The 15,319-nt window shown below is 36.0% G+C and overlaps 1 protein-coding gene across 12 annotated transcripts in view; it reads left to right on the top strand.

Moving 5' to 3' along the window:
* Window positions 1-15,319, top strand: part of FHIT (fragile histidine triad diadenosine triphosphatase) — a 1,509,753-nt gene that overhangs the window by 661,027 nt on the left and 833,407 nt on the right. Inside the window, exon 2 of one of the 12 annotated variants that reach the window (XM_036870240.1) lies at window positions 4,080-4,186. The exons of the other annotated variants lie outside the window; for them this stretch is intronic. The gene's annotated coding sequence lies outside the window, so the exon portion shown is untranslated. The remainder of the gene's footprint in view (window positions 1-4,079; window positions 4,187-15,319) is intronic. 12 annotated transcript variants of the gene reach the window in all.

The raw sequence follows: 15,319 nt of genomic DNA, 5'->3' as shown, positions 1-15,319 counted from the left end.
AGCGGTAATGAGATGGATGGGAATGGAGATCCCCTGATGAGTGCGATCATGGTGAGAGGATGAGGAAATGAAAAAAGACACCATTGCCCCTCCTAGAGATACTGAGAAATACCTGTTTGTCTATGGCACAGGGAAATGGGAAGGCATTTATCAGGCACTAAAAAGCGAAGCTACCCTGGATGGAACCTTGGATAAGGCTGTGCTGCAAAATCCGTTCTGGGGGGAAGATGGGTCAAGACTTGGACTGACTTCAAATTCATGTTTTAATATTTTGTGGTAGTGAAATATGCAGAAGTGGGGGTGGGGAGGAGCCCTGTTTCAAGATCCTGTGAGAATTTCTCTTGATTATCTGCTGCTGCAACAGGTCTGACGATGTTGGTTCTAGTGAGAACCTAATATCGAGGCTATAGTTTGACTTTTTGTGATTTCATTTAACCAACATCTTCTGAGGACTGGGAGAAGCCAGTTGGATGGGTGGTCTGCAGTGGCCTTGAGTTCAAGGCCTTGAACTTAGATCTTACCATTAAATGAGCTTCCCATATGCTGTTGAACAGGATTGAAGGACGATCTTCATACAGTTCTGAACTTGTACCTTTACTGGATCATACAACCTGAGGTAGACTGTTAATAGGTTTTGTCCTTCAGGTAATTATCTTGTGAATAGCGCAATTAGAAATTGCAGAATATGGTAGCACATTTAAAAAAGAAGTACGTCCATCTATAAATTGCTAGTGACACGTAGCTATAATCAACACTGTAAGTAGCCTTACCATTCCATTTTTAGTGAAAACCTATGAGTGGCATCGCTTCACCACAAAAAATCAGGCATTCCACATTAGTTAAAATGTGGTGAAATCATCTTTCCCCTGTGAAGAATGGTAATCATTGTCTTGTATTCATTTGTGTTGGGAGTCTTAATTTGTTCACTGTTAATGTTTAAAATATAACACAATTTGGGTAATTTTGCTTTGGCATTCCTTTTTTTTTTTTTTTTTTTAATGTGCCAGAAGCCTTAAAACTTAAAAAGTAAAGAACCCTGGATGTCTCTTAACCTCTGAGAGGCCTGTGCCCTGATGAAGGGATGCTAACATGTGGTTCCAGCTTCTGGAAGATTGCAGTTGATAGATTTACCATACCAGCTGTTGGCACCAGTTCTAAGTTGATGTCCCCACATGTCTATCCATGGAGATGAACTCTTAAAAATCTTTTATGGTTATGTAAAAACTACAGTATTAACGGGAATGCAGTAGAAAATGATTACTCCAGAAAGATACATGACATTAAGGTGATTTTTCAACCTGTAATTCTTTTCCTTAAGTATTGTTTTAATACCATAACCTGTAAGTTCCCTTCTGCCATTGCTGTTCATATGAAGATACGGTTTGGGTTATTTCTCCTGTTAAGATGAATCCCAGCTTCCATCAGACTGAGAAGTCATGCCATACTTTGTCCTTCAGTTGAGAAATCTTCCTTTTTATTCAGGCTTTTTTTTTTTTTAACATCTTTATTGGAGTATAATTGCTTTACGATGATGTGTTAGTTTCTGCTTTATAACAAAGTGAATCAGTTATACATATACATATGTCCCCATATCTCTTCCCTCTTGCGTCTCCCTGCCTCCCGCCCTCCCTATCCCACACCTCTAGGTGGTCACAAAGCACCGAGCTGATCTCCCTGTGCTATGCGGTTGCTTCCCACTAGCTATCTGTTTTACGTTTGGTAGTGTATATATGTCCATGCCACTCTCTCACTTTGTCACAGCTTACCCTTCCCCCTCCCCATATCCTCAAGTCCATTCTCTAGTAGGTCTGTGTCTTTATTCCCTTCTTGCCCCTAGGTTCTTCATGACCTTTTTTTCCCCCTTAGATTCCATATATATGTGTTAGCATACGGTACTTCTTTTTCTCTTTCTGACTTACTTCACTCTGTATGACAGACTCTAACTCCATCCACCTCACTACAAATAACTCCATTTCATTTCTCTTTATGGCTGAGTAATATTGTATATATGTGCCACATCTTCTTTATCCATTCATCCGATGATGGACACTTAGGTTGCTTCCATGTCCTGGCTATTGTAAATAGAGCTGCAATGAACATTTTGGTACAGGACTCTTTTTGTATTCAGGCTTCTCTCTTTGCCACCCGAGCTGGCTCTCCAGAAGCACAGGCTGTTGATTTTCTAAATGGCTCTAGCCCTCGATCCTGGTGTTAAAAGACCTTCACCATCTGTATTTGCTTTGACAGGATACATTTTTAAAATGACATAAGTAATTTTAAATTTTATACATTTTTGTACATATGGTACTGTGTTTAATACTCAAGGTCAAGTTGAAATGTAAAACACATAGAAGTCATCCATTCATTCCCTATGTCTTTCTCTACTTGATGAAAAGAACTTTAGGAGCAATTTTATTTATTTATTTTTTATTTATTTATTTTTTTACAGGTGGGCTCTTTTTGAAGGGCATCTCTCCAGTGGATCAGTGGGAGAAAGGGGTTGGCAATTCACATCACACAAGGGTATTTGAAAAAATTCCCTTCAAATAGCTTCTCCAATGCCTAGTCATAGTAGAAAGTAAAAGTAAGCAGAAAAGGTAGTAGAATTGATTCCAAACCCATTTTCTCAGAGGAAAATCATTCTTAATTTTCAGATTTCCTATATGTACATGTACACACAGAAATTATTTTAAAATAGTTTAATATGTGTGCTCACTATTCTTTGAAAATAAATGACATATTTATGTAGCATGAATATAAAGCTCTATTATATCTATATAAATATAAGGTTATATATAATTATATAAATACAAGATTATACATGTTATAATTATACAAATATAAGGTTATATATTTCATAAATACAAGGTTTTGTCTTCCTTATTTGTATTTCATTCTCTCATTGGATGAATTAGCTACAAAACAGATATCATTATTGAGGGGTCGGTGGTGGCAAGAATGTAATAGGCCCAGAGAGCTCTGGGGCACTTCAGGGAGTAGGTGTAAATACTTGTCTGGAAATTGGCAATGAATGGGCAGGAATAAGGGGTTCTTGGCCCTCACTGCACATTAGAATTACCATGGGAACTCTGAAAAACAACAAAACTAAAAAAGACCCTGATGCCCAGTTCTCAGCCAGACCAGTTAAATTAAAATATATGGGAGTGGGCTGTTGGTGAGTACGTTGAGAAATTGGAGCCTTAATTCATTGATGGTGGTCATGTAAAATGATGGAGTCACTAAGGAAAACAGTTTAGCCATTCCTTAAAAGTTAGAGAGTTTCCATAGGACCCAGCAATGCTACTCCTAAGTATACCCTCACGAGAACTGAAAACATAGATCCACATAAAAACTTGCACCTGAATGTTCATAGGAGCACTATTCATAATAGCCAAAATGTAGACACAACCCAAATGTCCATAAACTGATTAATGGATTAAAAAAATGTAGAATATACTTAAAATGGGATATTATTCAGTCTTTAAAAGGAATCAGCTACTGAAAAATGCTACGTGGATGAACACTGAAAACATTATGCTAAGTGAAAGAAACCAGACACAGAAGGGTACATACTATATGATTCTGTTTATATGAAATGTTTAGAATAGGCAAATCCATAGAGACAAAATAGATTAATGTTTTCCAGGGGCTGCAGGGAGGGGTAAACGTGGATTAACTACCTGGAGTTTCTTTTGGGGTGATGAAAATATGCAGAAATTAGATAGTGGTGATACTTGCACAACTTTGTGAATATACTGAAAACCACTGGATTATACACTTTAAAATGGTAAACTTTATGGTATAGGAATTATATCTCAAGTTTAAAAAAATCTTAGGAAAGGATACTTGAGCATGAGGACCTTTTGTAAGCTTCTGAGATGATTTTCATGTACAATAATAAATACCTTTTTTTAAAAAATTGAAATTTGAAAACTGAACACACTGTAGCTTAAGTCTTCTTCATCATGAGCTTCTCATCGCTCACTGACTGCAGCACCAATCAGGGCCCTGCATGATCTGGTCCCTGCCTACCTTTCAAACGCATCTCCTCACTTCTTTGTCTTGCTTTTTATTCTCAGACTCCACCGTCCCACTGTTCCTTCCATTCCTCTAAGACCTTAAGCTCATTCTTGTCTTGGCATTTGCTGTTTCTTCCACCGGGAACCTTCTGTCCGCAGATACTCAGGTATAGTGGGCTCTTCCTCATTCAAATCCCAGATCAAATGTTAGGTTCCCTTTCCATTGACATTAAACCAGCCACTTCCACCTTCTTCAAGTCACTACCTGTTTTTGCTCCCTGATTATTTCCTTCACAATCAGAAATGTTTTTGCTTCCTGACTGGTTTTTGGTCTCCACCACTTACTGTTCCTCCTTACCCTGCCCCTAGAATGCTCCGTGAGTGTAGGGGCTGGCACTTTCACCCCTAGAATAGTACCTAGAATATTACAAGTACATAATATTTGTTGAATGAATAAATAAGTGATTAGAGTTTAAGGAGCAACCATTTCAAAGAAAGATTATTTCAGTGTAATCAATCCCTGAAAATCTTTGTTGGAGAAGGGGAAGGAACCAGTGAGAGTAAGATTAGAGATGCTACATAAGCAAATGTTGGATAACATTAAAGTGATGGGAGGGGAGGAGAGTAGTTGATGAAGTGAGATCTTGAAGAAGTAGTTTGCATTTTGAAATACCTGTGTGTTTCCTGTTTATAAATAGTTGAGCTTCAGTATTTTTTTTTTTGACTTGTTAAAAATTGAAAAATTTTCTTTAGTGACACCATGGGTTGATGACTTAATACACTTTACTAAAATTTGGGTTTTTTTCTTTGTATAAAAATGTTACAGGTACACTTTTGTTTGCTTGAATTCTGAGACACTTTAAGCTGTCTTCTCTTTTTGTTCTTGTTATCTTCTTGTGGGATATTCTTAGGCTGTCTTTTGTGGAATTTTGATGTGGGCTTGTAAGCTTAGAATGTTTTATAAATTATCTAAACCTGAGTATATGTCTACAGCTATCCATTTATGTACGTTGATTGTTTTCCAAGTCATCAATAAAATTTGTTTGGGAGCCTGACCAGCTGAAAGCGTCAGTTAGATGACAAGTAATTTTTCCTGTTAAGGTTAGTCGTGGGATCCGTTAGCCAGTAGCTTTCAAATGTATTTACTTTTTTGGTTAACATTTGATTCCCCTGTTTTTAAATGAAGTGAATTGAAATAGAAACATATTTACTCATCAGTAGAAGTGTCTGGAGTTATTTGCAGTATGGCTTCTTCTGATGACCCCCAAAAAGGATTGGTTATGCCTTCTAGGGTTGGTTTAGAGTTCTGCTCTTTGCTGAGTCATGTCAGGATATAAAAATGACAGATTATTTTTAAAGTAAGTCCTATCACTCCCAGCCATAATGGAATAACATGTTTATTTTTCAAGTTAAAAAAAAAAAAAGTACAAGTTTTTCATTCTTCAAACCAAAAGAACAGTATTTCCTTTTCATCATGTCTGGCTCCTTGGTTGCCTAGGAGATGTCAGTTTTCATGGCAGATTGCTTTAGCTAGGATAGTTAGAAGAAGTCATTCTCACTATATCATATTCCTAAATAATAACAAATTTTTGTTAGAGATTTGGAGAATCAGAATGCCCAGTGCTGACAAAATTATGGGGAAATGGCCCTTCTCCCTGTACTACTTCCGAATGTAAATTTGTGGAAACATTTCCTGAGAGGTATTTGGCAGTACATATCAATAGCCTTGCAGGGTCAGTATCCTTTGAACACAGTGATTCTCAAATCTAGGAATTGATACATGAGAAGTAAAGAGATGCATAAATGTTGATGTATGAAGGACCTTCCTCATAGGGTTTTCAGGAGGATTATGAAGAAATTGCTTAGAGTGAGGTAAGTAGGGAGTAACTGTTAGCTGTTACGTCTATTATTTAATCAGATATTGCTCTGTCTCTAATATAGAGAGGTTAGCAATCATCTAATGGTAGTGTAGTGTGTAGTGCCAAAATGTGTTTTTTAAAAAAAATTTGCTTAACTAAAAATTATATGCCATTTATATGAAAAGCACTATTCCAAGCAACTTGCTCATTAACTTGCTTACTAGGTGACAAATCACAACTGTTACTGAATAAAATTGGATGTTACTTTTTGCCAGGGTAAAATACTAACAGCAATATGATGACTGGCATTTATCGTATACTTATTAAATGCTTTACATGTGTCCTTGAGAAGTATTATTGTTATCTCCATCTCACAGACTGACCCTTGAGCTGTATCCTTTATTTTGTTTTTATTATTTTTATTGGAGTATAGTTGCTTTACAATGTTGTGTTAGTTTCTGCTGTACAGCAAAGTGAATCAGTCATACGTATACATATATCCATCCCCTCTTTTTTTTGAATTTCCTTCCTATTTAGGTCACCACAGAGCACCGAGTAGAGTTCCCTGTACTTTGAGCTGTATTCTTAATCTCATCACCCTAGAGGTTCTGCTAGAGAGTTGGCTAAGGATGGAGGAATTCTATTAAAAAATCTGTTGTTTTAGAAAGCTCCCAAGAAACCTAGCTTTGGAACTAGTGCTTGGGGGAAGTACTTATCAAACTTTAATGTGCATATAACACAACTGGGAAGCTTGTAAAAATACAGATTGATGCAGTAGATTTGGGGTGGAGCCTGGGAATATGCATTTCTAACAACTCTCAGGTAAGGCAGAGGTGGTTGACAAGCAGATTACACTTTGAGTAGCCAGCCTGCTACGTTGCTTGTGAAAATATTCAGACTTTTCACTTGTCGCAAAGAAATCATTCACTGTAGGGAAAGGTAATCATGGGATAGTGGTCTGGTGGTCTGGTGGTTAGGATTTCACATCCTCAAGAGCATGGCCTGTTTTGCTGCAGTGCTGAGTTTCTCAAACTTGAGTTGTTGGGTTTTGAAGATTCACATTCGCAAAAAGGAGTTTATATTTTGGGTTTCCATTTAGTGAAAAAATATGAAAATAACCAACAGGCATATATTTTGGATCACCAGTTGACTGCCTTATAAGAGAGTATTGCCATGTGGTTTTGGCACCAAGGAATCCCCTAAAGTGACAATTAACTTTAATTTATCATTTCTGAAGGTAGATTTCTTCAGGGGTCCCTGAAGTCCTAAATTCCCAAGTTTGAGAAATTCTTAAATAGTCTCCTGTATAAATAGTATCCTCTAAAGGAGACCTTCTAAGGGTCAGAGTGACTTTGAGTAAGCCAGTTGACTTGCTAGACTTACTCAACATCTCTAAAATGAGAGGACTAGATCTAAGTCATCTTTTTGGTCTTTATCTGCTCAAAAATTCTAGCGTTGACTTTTGTTTTATTTGTTTGTTTTTAATGAAGTACAGTTGATTTACAATGTTGTGCAATCTCTGCCGTACAGCAAAGTGACTCAGTTATACACATATATTCTTTTTTTTATATTCTTTTCCATTATGGTTTATCACAGGATATTGAATATGGTTCCCTGTGCTATGCCATATGACCTTGTTGTGTTTATCATCTATATGTAATAAGTTGTACATCGGCTAATACCAAACTCCCCATCCATCTCTCCCATCACCCCCTCCCCCTTGGCAACCACAAGTTCTCTATGTCTGTGAGTCTGTTTCTGTTTGTGGATAGGTTCATTGTGTCATATTTTAGATTCCACATATAAGTGATATCATATGGTATTTGTCTTTCTCCTTCTGACTTACTTCACTTAGTATGAGAATCTCTAGTTGCATCCTAGGGTTGACTGTTCTTTTTTGAGACAATGTTAGAAGAGTATGGCACTTATCTTAGTTGGACATTCACATAACATTTGCAGGCAAATCAGGAAGAAACCTGATCTACTCGGAAGTGAGCCGTTGTTATCTATTGTTGTTACTGGGGGAAATTCCACATTCTGGGACATTTTCTTTTGTGACCGTTGAACCTTTTTCCACTGCAAGTTAGGTTGCCTATCTAGCCCTATCAAAAAATGACCAATCAAATTCACCGAGTCACAAAATTAAGTGTGAATAGTAGAGACCTTTTCATTACTTATAGAAGGTAGAGAGGTCAAGAGAAGGTACAAATAACTTTTGTAGCTGAAAAGATGGGAAATGGAGACTCATTAAATATCTAGAAGCCACATATTTTTAGTTCAAAACAAGTTGTTATTAAGGAATACAAATTTAAAAATTAATTGGCTAAAAACATGACTTTTGTTTTCATTAATATACTCTGTCATTGTCTATATAGAGACACATGCAGGCCTCAGTCACTGTTTCTGGAATGAGCCTAGTCCCTTCTATGTCTGTCTTAGCTAAGGCCCACTAATAAGACCAAGGCCCTAAAACTTAGACTGAGGTCCCAAACCCAGGACTTTGTTCTCTGGATGCCAGAAGCCATCATCTTCACATTTATTAAGAAACAGATCCCAGGAGATGATTTTCTCCTGAGAATTCCACAGAATATTGGTATATCCAGCCTTCTTGTTTGGTTAAAAAAAAAAAAATCAGCAGTTTTACTTTAGCTTAAAATAAAATTGCTTTCTGCAGTTTTCATGTGAGAGGAAACTATTTAATATTTATCTCAGCCTTGCAGACAGTTTCCGATCCTGGAGTTGCAGGAATCTTCCCATCACACAGTATTGGCTCTTATACTTTTCTCTACCTTTGTTCCGTTTATAGTTCCTGGAGTATTTTTCTTCTCCACTGAAATTAAAACTTGAGGAAGCATGTCTGCTAGCAGCACAAGTGGGCAGAATTTTACCACAATTAAAGAAGAGGCAGAATAGGATTTGAGCAAGGAAATATTAAAATATTACCATTTTGGGCTGCCTATGTCATGTGACAGACATAGTGAGATTTGTGTCATATACTCTGTCAACCATTTTTTAAATTTTTATTTTATTGAAGTATAGGTAATTTATGTTGTGTTAGTTTCAAGTGTACAGCAAAATGATTCGGTTTTATATACATAGGGTTGGCCAAAAAGTTCATTTCGGTTTTTCATAACATCTTAGGGAAAAACCTGAATAAAGTTTTTGGCCAACCCAATATATATATATATATATATATATGTATATGTATATATATATGTGTATATATATGTATATATGTATATGTGTATGTATGTGTATATATATACACATATGCACACACACACACACATACAAAAATATATGTATATATTCTTTTTCAGATTCTTTTCCATTATAGGTTATTACAAGATACTGAGTAAAGTTTCCTGTGCTATACAATATCTGTCATCCATTAGTTTCAGGTGAGATATCTGAGGGTGAAGAAGTTCAGTGAATCACTGAGGATCAGGGAGTGATAGAACCAAGACTCAAGTGTGTGTGCTTTGAATACTCATTCCACCTCTTCATGCTTCCTCTCAACAAAGGGTAGTTTGTGAGTTGTGTGGGCATACCAAAAGGGAAGGAACAGTGAAGAGGGCAGTTAACATTTCAAATAGTTGGCAGGCTGAACTCATGAGAAGAAATGCACTAGAAATAAATGAGCTCATTGGCAAGAGTAATGCCTGAGAAGGAGGGAAGTGAGAGGCAGGGTAGCCTCGAGTCGAGGAGAGATGTGTCATAATTAAGCCTAATATGTATCACTAGGAACCAGCATTGTGGATGGCTTATATTCATGCTGATATTCATCAGCAGTCAGATGGATTGAGGCTGTCTCCCAAAAGGTGTCAGGAAGAAAAAAAATATGAGAAGACTGAAGAAAGACTTGAGAGGGAGAAGGAGTAGAAGTGTTAGATATGTCGGAGAGGAAAAAATTTCCCCCTCTACCCCTCTTGAATTCTGGTGGCCGGACTAATGACAAAATTGATAACGAGAGAGATTAACAGGAGAAAAAGAAACAAATTTTAGTTCATGTGCATGGTGGTCTAGGACCGAAGAAGTGGCCAGAGCAGGCAGCTTTTATACTTTTTAGACAAACAATAAATTTGTGAGGAACTGAAAGGACAAAGAAACAGGTTTTGGATGTTCTATCAGTGAAGAATCTAAACAGAGTTTGGGCTCTGGGTAGTAAATTAAAGAAGTAACAAGGTTTGTTTATACAGGCTTCTTGGCCTGAATTCCCTGTCTCTGGAGATGAAGGTGTCCTTCTACCTCCGGATGCCAGGAAAGCACCTTTCATAAGGGAGATTTATTTCCTGCTTTCACGGAGACAGAAAGGAGGGTCAGAGTGTCCCACTTGCATTGGCCATTTATTAAGTAGCTTTAATACAAAATAATCAGTATGCCACTGAGGCACATTTTGGGGTGGCCTTCCAGAACCCCAGCAGATAGAATCCCTGGAAGGCAGAGAAGTAAACTGAGGTCAGGGAATATTTGAAAAAAATAATGACCAAGAATATAAAGAATCCCCTGAAAACTGAAGACCTTATATGGAAAAGGTTAATAGACATCCAAACAATAGGAATCAGGAAAGTTTTCTGTAGTGGGTTGAATAATATCTCCGCTAAAAGGAACCTCAGAACTTAACCTTATTGGAAAATAAGATCTTTGCAGATATAATTAGTTAAGATGAAGTTATACTGGATTGGAGGGGGTCCTAAATCCAATGACTTGTGTCTTCGTAAGAAGAAGACACACAGAGAAGACAGCAATGACAACTTTAGTTTCTAGGAATATTATAGGGTAGATAATTGGAAAATTGTCCACTAAAAAAAAATTTGAAATGCTATATAAAATATACAAATATTCACTCAAAGGCATAGTTGAGCTTTGGAAAAAAGGTGCGGGGTGGGAGGCAAAAACCAAAGAGGGAGCTAAAATTCATAAGGGGAAGTAGTCCAGAGCCCATTGCTGCCTGGTGTAAGGGGATGTCTGTGGACCTTTGGAAATAAGATAAATGAAAAATATCACTGGAGTGAGCAGTGGCCAAAAAACAAAACCAGCATATCAATAACTATTTGAAATTATAACACTATATTATTTTAAAAGATCAGAAATTGGACAAGGGGAAGGTGGAGGATGAGATCTGAGAGATCCAAGGTGGTAAGTATATGCTAAGGACAGAGATATGGATCTACTTTTAGATATTGATGGGGAAATTGAGCATTAGTATGGATTGTAATAAGATAATAACCACTACTGATACAAAATAGAATGTTTTATTTTTGTACCGTAGGAAAAAACTTGATCTACCTGGAAGGTAGGAAGGAGAAAAAAGTGGAACAAAAAGATGAAATAGTATGGAGGTTAAACTAATCAAGACAGATTGTCCAATGGATAGAAAGCTAAATGCTATAATGTTTATAAAAAATATTTAAAAGGACACAGGTTGAAGATAAGGGGATGGAAAAATTTACGGTTGTAAAATACAGACAAAATGAAAAAGGAACAATAGATCAAGGGAGTAAAATAAGCAGGGACTTATGCACGTGCCATAATATAGTAAGCAGTAATTTCTGGCATTTGACATTGATTAAGCAATTGCAGTTAGAAATCTTTCTCAGTGTTTTCAGAAAGCGATGAAACAATTAAGACAAAAAGTAAGCAGAGGAAGATTTGGATAACAAGCACTGAATTTGCTCTACCACGTATGTAGAACTGCTTAGTCAACAAATGCAGTATATATTTTATTTTGGAGGGCATGTGGATTAGGCACATGCTTCAACTTTTAATGCATCAGGAAGGAAGCCTCAAATTCTAAAAAATCAACACTATAGAGGTTCTATTCTCTAACTATAGTGCTTTAAAATCACTCTTTATTAACAGAAAGATAGCAAATGCATTCCATATGTTGGAAATGAAAAGACATACTATGAAATAACCCTCAGGTTAAATAGGAAATGATAACAAGAATAGCAAAATTTTAAAGCTGAGTGATAATAAAAGCACAGTAGTTCAAAATTTGAGAGAGATAGCTAATGGAGTACTTTGATGGCAATATATAGCTTTTGTTACTCAAGAGAGAACTAGAGGGCTTCCCTGGTGGCGCAGTGGTTGAGAGTCTGCCTGCCAATGCAGGGCACACGGGTTCAAGCCCTGGTCTGGGAAGATCCCACATGCCACGGAGTAGCTAGGCCCGTGAGCCACAATTACTGAGCCTGCGCGTCTGGAGCCTGTGCTCCGCAACAAGAGAGGCCACGATAGTGAGAGGCCCGCGCACCGCGATGAGGAGTGGCCCCCGCTTGCCACAACTGGAGAAAGCCCTCGCACAGAGACGAAGACCCAACACAGCCAAAAATAAATAAATAAATAAAAACAAAGTAAACAATGCGTTTAAAAAAATACATTAAAAAAAAAAAAAAAAAACCCTGTGCTCCTTTCCTCCTGGAGCCCCCTCTTCTCCTCCCTCCCCACCAGCCTAGTGAGAAAAGTGAGCATTTTTAAAAAAAAAAAAAAAAAAAAAAAAGAGAACTAGAAAGTCTGCAACTCCACAAGCTCAATGTTTGACTCAAGTAATTAGAAAAACTGCAACATGGTAAATCTTAAGAAATAAGGAAGAAAAAAAAAGGGGGACACAAATATAAACACAGAAAATAAGGAGCAAAATAGAGAAAACTAATAAAAACAAAGAACCAAAAAATGGTCCTTTGAAAAATTTCATAGGCTAGATATAATAATCTGTTAAATATATATAAATTTTTACCAATACAGATGAACATTTAGGTGAAAAGGATATATGGCTAAAAAATTAATGCAAGAAGACACTTAACAACCATTAAATAAATTGTAAACCATTAAATAAATTGTAATGATAATCAAAACTACACATCCCTGAAATATAAAAAGAGGCCCAGACAGTTTGACAAGCAAGTTCTATTTAATTCTCAAGGAACAGAAAATCCTGTTCATAAAACTTCTTATAGAACAAAGAAAAAAGCCAAGCCATTAAGTTTAATTTTGAAAACAAAAAACAGGTAAAAAGTATTGGCCAACTTGACTTATGACATTGAAAAACACAAAGAATTCAAATCTAGCAACGTATTAAAAAATAGTACATTGTGACTAAGTTGAATTAATCATAAAAGTGAAAGGAAGTTTCAGTGTTTAAAAAATTCTTTCACTGTAATTTACCACATTAATGGCAAAGAATGAGAGATTGGGTGATCAATGATAAAGAAAAAGCATTTAATTAAGTTTTTTCTTTTCCATATGGAATCAACTCTTAGCAAGCTTGAAATAGAGAATTTTTTTAGCTTTTTAAAGGCTTTCTCCTAAAAACCTATTGCAGATGTCATTTTTAATGGAAAAAACAAAACTTGAAACTCATTCCTGTTAAGATTGGGAACAAGACAAGAATGCCTGTGTTGCTTCTACTTACCAACGTTATTACCAGATACCTGACCAATGCAGTAAGGCAAACAAATACAAGTAGAATAAGTGAAATGAAATATATAATTACTATTACTAAGTAAAATCATTTATATAGAAAACCAAAGAGAATCAGCTGAAACTATTAACAGCAATAAAAGAGTTCAGCTAGGTTGGCAGCTTATAAGAGCAACATAAAAAAATCAATAGCTTTTGTCTGTATTGGGAGTAACCAATTATAAACTATGATGATGATAGGATACCATTTACAATACTGACATAAACTAAAAGCTATCTAGGAATAAATCTAAGAAAGAATTCATAAAACATATAAGGGAAATTTAAAACCCTATTACAAGAGTTTTATTATAGTATAGAGCATAAATGTAGCATTTATAAATGGATTGGTTGAATATTGTGAAGATGTCTTATTTTGCCCATTAAAATTTAAATTCAGTGCAATTCTAATCAATGCCTGAGCAAGAGTCTTTTTGAAGGGGTGTAGTTGAATCTAAAATTTATTTGTGAGAATAAATAAAGAAGGACCTTCTCTTTACAAAGCATGAACATTATACAGCAGGAGTTGGCAAACTACAGTCCACAAGCCAAATCCAGGCTGCTGCCTGTTCTTACAAATAAAGTTTTATTGGGACACAGCCACATCCATTCCTTTATTTATTGTCTATGGTTGCTTTCTTACTTCCATGATAAGGTTGAGTGGTTACAACAGACTGAATCTGGCCCTTTAGAGAAAAAAAATTGTCTCCCCTTGTTCTCAAGCATCTAGCACAGAAACAGAATATAATAAAGTCCAGACTCACCCCTGTGTACATATGGGAACTCAGTGTTATCATTCCCAGCAATTGGTGCTAGGAAATTTGGCTCACAAAAGGAGAAAAATGAAACCATTTCTGTATTTCATACCATAAACAAAACTCTAAGTAGATTAAATACCTAACTGTTAAGAGTGAAAATATTTATAAAGCTGATAGATGAAAATTTAAGAATACATTTTTGTAACCTTATGGTAGAGAAGTGTTTGTTTCACAATATTCACAGAGAACAAACCATAAAAAAAATTGAATACATCAAGATGAATGCTTTTTGTCCAATGGAGTCTATGATAGAAAAACTAACAGATGGTGAAAATACAACTGTCATGTTTAATAGACCAAGATCAATATTTAAATATATAAGGGACTCCAGAAAAATCCAAAAATAGGAGGGAAGAAACCAGTACAAAAGAGGGCAAAGTACGAATTGGTGATTCATACAAGGAGAAATGTGCACATACACATATCACATTGGAGACAAGCTAATTAAAAGTAAAAGATGCCTTTTGCCTATCATATCAATAAAACCTTGGAAATCAGATACTGCCAATGTTGGCAAGGATGTGGGAAAATAGAAATCTGCATATATTGCTTCAAGGATTGCAAAATGGTGCATATTTTTTAAAATCTAAGTATGTATCAATACCTAAGCTAAAACCCAATAATGGGACTCTAGCTTAGATACCCAGGGAAATACATGTAAGTATGGTCATTAGTGTTATTTGTGGTGAAAGACTGGAGAAAGCTAGTTCTTCAGCACTAAAAGAATGGACAAGAAAAATGACAGTGGAATGCAGTGAGAATAAGCAGTGAGAAAGAGTAAATTACATCTATTTATAACAGCATGAATGAGTCTGTAAAACAGTGTTGAGAGAAAAAGGCACAAAGAGTTTTAAAGCACGATACAACTTCTGTACAAATTTAAAAAGTATGTACAAGAGCCCTATATATGTTTGATGTATAAAATATTTATAAAACTGCTGTGAAACTTATAAATACAACATTAATTTTATTTAAAAAAAATGAAGCCCTGGCGTGGGAGAGGAAGGAGTCAATTTGGGCATAGAGGAAGAAATGAAAATGATGATAAGAAGAAAAATGAAAACTAGAAGAGAGTCTTTCATGGACTCATAATAGTAGCTCATCAGCTAGAGCCTATGCTTAAGTCAACTCTGTACAATTATCCGTTAGAGGAAACAAACTC

This window comes from Balaenoptera musculus, chromosome 11 (genome assembly GCF_009873245.2).
Source record: "Balaenoptera musculus isolate JJ_BM4_2016_0621 chromosome 11, mBalMus1.pri.v3, whole genome shotgun sequence".
Taxonomy (NCBI): domain Eukaryota; kingdom Metazoa; phylum Chordata; class Mammalia; order Artiodactyla; family Balaenopteridae; genus Balaenoptera; species Balaenoptera musculus.
This window is presented reverse-complemented; position numbering and strand designations above follow the sequence as displayed.